Source organism: Rosa rugosa, chromosome 4 (assembly GCF_958449725.1).
Source record: "Rosa rugosa chromosome 4, drRosRugo1.1, whole genome shotgun sequence".
Taxonomy (NCBI): Eukaryota; Viridiplantae; Streptophyta; class Magnoliopsida; order Rosales; family Rosaceae; genus Rosa; species Rosa rugosa.
In genome coordinates this window covers 53,650,538-53,656,537 of record NC_084823.1, presented here as the reverse complement: position 1 = coordinate 53,656,537, position 6,000 = coordinate 53,650,538, and positions in this window count along the sequence as shown.

The following is a 6,000-nucleotide window of genomic DNA, read 5'->3' as shown; positions in this document are numbered from 1 at the left end:
AATTAACCAAACGATACATACATATGGAACATGAAGCTTCAATAGGTATTTTTGGGGTTTGTGGCATCTTTAGTAATTTTTAACAAAAATATTTTTTATTTTTTATTCCTAGTTAATAGGTTTTTTTTTTAGATGAACGTAATTAACAGGTTTTGGTGTATGTTAAAATAATCTTAGGGGTGGCATTTTGAGAAGAAAAAAAATTGCATTAATTATTCAATTGGGATGTTTACATTAGCTATAAATACATCGGATAGTCATTGTGGCCCATCCTCAATCCAAACTTGAAATACAGGATACATAAGTGCATTCCTACCTAAAACATGTGTTGCTTGATTACATTTCCTAGGAATATAAATACAAATAATTGATTTGAAGAAGTGAAAAAGTGTCTTCACTTCTTCTACTAAAAGGCCTTCAATTGACCAATTTGGAGTGTCACCATTTAGTTCATTGATCACCACCTGTGCATCCATTTATAGAATGATCTGAGCCGAACTAAATCCAACCTGATGAATAGTTTGTAGGCCTAGAGCTGCTGCATAAAGCTCTGTAGCCTTAACACTAAACCGACATGCCATACCTTTAGAGACTGCAAGATGGAGTTCCCCCATGTTCATTACGTAAAACAGCTTGTAGACCTTTCAAGCCTGCAGCAGTATCTATTGCTCCATCTACATTTAATTTCAAGAAAGAGAAAGAAGGCTTCCTCCATTGTTGTGGTCGATTCATAGTAGAGGAGGATTGAATTAAAACATCACGAGCTGATGATCGTAGTTCTTGAAACAAGGATTGAATTTGTGAAAATAAAAACTGTGGATTAACGTACTTACATTGGAATAGCTCCTCATTTATGGCCTGCCATATTCTTTGACAAATCAACACCACCAAAGCCAACTTTGTTTGTGAAAGAATTGAAGAAGAAAAACGGAAAATATCTGCAAAAGTTTCAGTATTCCAACTCCCAACTTAATTGGTAGAGCTTACGCACGTATAATGCGCCAAGAGACTAAAGATCGAATTAGCAATTTGAATCATGAAATAAACATTCTTGGTAGCTCAAAGTCCCAAAAAAAAAAGTTCTGATATTATTTCAGAAAATATTCTAGATGCTTATTGTAATCAGGGGTATAGGCTCAATGTCCCCCCTTTGTATTCGACAGTTTCATTAATCAAGGCTTGAGGGCAGCCACACCAGCCCTTTTATTCAAAAAAAAAAAAAAAAGTCCCAAAAAAAAAGTTCTTCAAACTGCTAATATAATTAAATACAATTTTTTTTTTCTAGGGGAATGGAAGAAAGTTCCATTGATAAAAACATACAACCTTACAAGGTCAAGCTTGAGGGATTCCAAAATCCCTCATACTCCATCACCATGCCCAATTATTCAAAAGACTAAAATTTAAAACAGAAAATGCAAAAATTAAAATCCAAAACGAAAATGTAGAAAAATAAAATTCCCTTCTCCTACACAACCCTAAATCTAAGCACTTGTCTTGAAAGCATTGACGCCTAACACCTCCATTAGTGTACATCTCAGCTTCCAGCATAAAAGCAACTTCAACTTAGAGCAGTGTATGGCAACATCTCTTAACCCTATTGGGAAATGGACTTCTTCTCCAAACCCTCCTCATGCTGAAGCACAAAACTTGCCTTCTGAAGAGCTTGCCATCAGCTTTGGGGATACTAGTACAAGTTTAGCTTGATTCCTCCAACCATGGGGTATGCCTTTCTTCTTCGGCACATTCTCAGCATAAGTAATTGTAACCTCCAACAAGCCTTCAGATGTCAGCTCCAGCTTAAAAATCTTCACCTGCAAATCAAAAAGCACAAGCGCCAAGCTATGTTTCAAATGTTTCCCATCCTCAACCATAGTGTCCTCCCTCGGCGTCCTCACACCCAAAACCTTAGCTGCATCTTATGGAGGGGATTGACCTGGGTTCTCATTCCTAGTGAAACCTGGTAAAGGAAGAGTGAGAAGAGTTTAGGGCAAGGAGTGAGAAGAGTTTACCCCAAACCCCAGGGTTGAATACTCAGCCGTGCCGCCGTGCCGCCGTACCAGTCACACGGCCTCACCCTATGCCTCCTCCGCTTTCGCCACATGCGGGCAACGAGCCCCCACGTGATTAATCATAGCGCATTCACAACAGTGCCCAAGTAGACATATATACCTGAAATGCAGTATCATAACATCAGAGGGAGAAACCCTAGCCTACCTTCAGAGTCGGATTGGGTCATGGATCGATAACTTAAGCTGGACCCTCACTAGACCATGTCGGAACCCACTTTGATCCACCTACATCACTAGGCTGATGGTCTCCCCCACCAGCCAAGTAGTGGCTTAAGCTAATAACGCAGACGGCAGGCCCTGGATCTCCACCTAGATCCACACAAAGCCGAGCAGAACCGCCGTAATCTCCAAATAACCATCGCAGTCGTTCAACAAGATCATGGTGTGTTGAAAACACCATGGCCCATTCTTCACAAGAATAATATCGCTCTCGTTGGTGAAATCGAACAGAAATCGATCAGCCCTAGCCTGCATGGACATCCACCTTTCCAGTCAGCTGCCACATCAATGGGATTGCACTCCAGAAAGAATCCACACTGATGGATCTACAGCTGTTCAGGCGCCCCTCTATGAAGTGATGCTGATCCAAAAAAGCATTACCCGGACTCTGAAGGTTTTCCAGATCTAAAAGCTCCTCTCCATCCTTGAGAAACAGCCAAGCCGTCATACGTGCAGACATCATTGCCATGAATAAAGTGTCGCACAACCAAGATCTCAAAACCCTAACCCTAGCAGAACTCAAGAGAGCAAAGAAAAAGTCGCGGTATTTTTATCATAAGTCTTCTCTTGAATTTGGCATTAAATACAATATTTATTGGTACAACTCATGGCACCATAATTGAGATTACAAAGTACTAGCACTATGGTTGGATATAATGGAGAAATGTAACTTTATTCATAAGTTGTGCATAAATGGGTTAATGTTTTACTTTTTTTTGAAGTATGTTGATGGGGTCTTACTAGAAGAGGGTTAAGACTTTAATTAAGAGTATAATTAACCAGTTATGTATTTAGATAGGGAAAAAAATGCAAACCTTACCCGACCTTCGCTTCATTAGTAAATTCGGTACCTCAATTTAAAAAATATCATATTGATACCTGATGTTCACACCCCGACCTAACATAAGTACCTAAAACCGTTAACTCCGATACGACATCAGACATGTGGCATATGTTGAAGGGTAATTTCGTCATTTTATGTTTAATTCATTATTTTTTTTCTTCTAAATTAAAAACTTGCTGAATTGATTTTTTTTTTTCTTTTGCTGCCTTCTGTTCTCTCCTTTGCTGAGCTCAAATATGTAGTATTCAAGCTTCGTTTGCTGGAGACCTTGGCCAGAGATTGAAGCGGTGGCGAGGAGATGGAGTCATACACGCGAAGTATGCTGCTAGAGTTTGCGAAGACGATGGAGGGGGAGAGGGAGCGGGAGGAGATCTCTGATGGCGGCCAATTGCCAGATATCTGGTAGTATTAGAAGCTGCTGAATTATGGATTATGCCCATACTTTTCCCTAGTTTAGGGATTCCTTGTTTTAAGGAGTTGTGTTGTTTACCTTTTCCCTAGTTTAGGGATTCCTTGTTTTAAGGAGTTGTTGTCTTTAGTTTGTGGTTTTCAGCCACTATATATAGTCGTGTACATGTTTGGTAAGAAAAAATATATACAAAAAACACCAACATTCAAATTTCAACATGGTATCAGAGCAGAAATTCTCATAGGACCTGCATCTGTATTGTTCTTTCAAGATTCTCGTGTTCCTTTATCATTCTCATTAAGATGACAGAAGGAGAAGGTTCTCTCGTTGCAAAGACAGAAAGCCCAGATGGGAATCCAAATCAGCGTCTGTGCTCAATGCTTCTAAATGAGTTCAACTACCTTCCTTGGTCAAGAGCCATCACTCTAGCTCTTGGTGGAAGATCAAAGCTCAGTTTCATCAGCGACAAAAACAACATCCCAGATGCCTCATCAGCTGAATACGAAAGTTGGTTATCCAAAGACCAACTGGTTATGTCATGGCTTCTTAATTCAATGGAGCCAAAACTTGCTGAAATCTTCAGCTATTCAGAATCATCTCGACATCTTTGGGTTGCTGTCAAAGATATGTATGGCAACCTAAACAATGCAGCAAGAGTGTTCCAACTCAAAAAGGATCTTGCAGGGATTCAACAAGGTAATCTCTCATTTGTTCAACATCTTGGGAACTTAAAAGCCAAGTGGAATGAACTTGATATGTATAGACCTCACACCACTGATGCCACCATATTGCGGAAAAGAGCTGAAGAAGATAAAGTGTTCCAACTGCTTGCAAGTCTGGGATCTGAATATGAAGATCTCAAAAGCCATCTTTTGATGAGCCCTGAGCTTCCTTCATTCACAACAGTATGCAACTCCATTCAACGTGAAGAAGTGCGTAAAAAGGTGATGAATGTAGACACTAGTGCTGGAGGGTCAGAAGCTAGAGCATTTGCTGTAAACAAAAGTGTCACAAGCGACAGAACATACAAGGGCAAGAGGCCAGATCTGAAGTGCACACATTGTGAACGCATTGGACGAACTGGTATAGGCCACACAAGAGAGAGATGTTGGATATTGCATCCAGAACTGAAACCTAAGTTCAATGAGGAACAGAAGAATCAAAGAGGCAGCATTCAGAGAACCTCTTACATCTCTAATTCAAAGGCAAACTTCAGCAACACTTCTGAAGATATTATGAACTTCACGTCCAATCCAATAACTCTCATAAATGAGTTTGCTACATATCTTCAAAAGAAGCAAGGCAGTTTAGACAGCAATGAAAATGGAAGCACAACTGCTATGCTTGGAAAGTTTGCTGGTTTTCTGGCAAAATCAAATATGGCTTCTTCAAAGGATATACCAGGTATTATTTGTGCCATTTCCACTGCTTTGGATGTCAGTAAGAATCATGATTTTTGGATAGTGGATTCAGGTGCCTCTGATCACATGACAAATAATTATTCCATATTACATGATTTTGAAACCTTGTCAAAATCTTCACATGTCTCAATTGCAAATGGTAACAATGTTCCCATCTTAGGAAAAGGAAAATTAAAGCTTTTTTCAGATAGCGTTGAGTCATTTGCATTATTTGTACCCTCTTTTCCATTCCAACTCCTATCTGTAGGAAGGTTAACAAACTTGTTGGATTGTCTAGCTATTTTCTCTCCTTACAATGTTGTGTTTCAGGATCGAGTGTCCAAGAAGAAGATTGGTGAAGGGTTCTTTCTAAATGGCTTGTACTACATATCAACTTCATCAAGTTTTTCAAAGTGTTTTCTAACAGAGTCCAAATCTGCAACACAACAAAAATTGTGGCATAAACGCCTAGCTCATCCATCCTTTCATGTTTTGTCAATGTTGTTCCCTAGTTTTTGTAAAGTCTCCCATGAATGTGAGACATGTCATATGTCAAAGTTTACTAGATTGCCTTTTCAAATCTCTCAATCTAGAGCAACTCAGCCTTTTGAGATTGTACATTCTGACGTATGGGGACCAGCATCCCTAGAATCATTTGATGGCTATAGGTTTTATGTCACCTTTATTGATGATTTCACTCGAACCACTTTTGTGTATCTTTTGAAATTCAAGAGTGAAGTCTTCAAGTGTTTCCAAGATTTTCATAACCTTGTCACAAATCATTTTTCCTCTAAAATTTGCATTCTAAGGTCAGACAATGGCACTGAATACACATCCAAAAGCATGACTGATTATCTCAGTGCTCAAGGGATTATTCATCAAACTAGTTGTGTTGGAACACCACAACAAAATGGCATTGCAGAACGCAAAAATAGAGATTTACTTGAGAAGGCTAGGGCCATAATGCTTCAAACAAATGTTCCAAAAAAATTCTGGTCTCAAGGAATTCAAACTGCAGCTTACATTATAAACAGATTGCCTAGCAGTGTGTTAAATTTC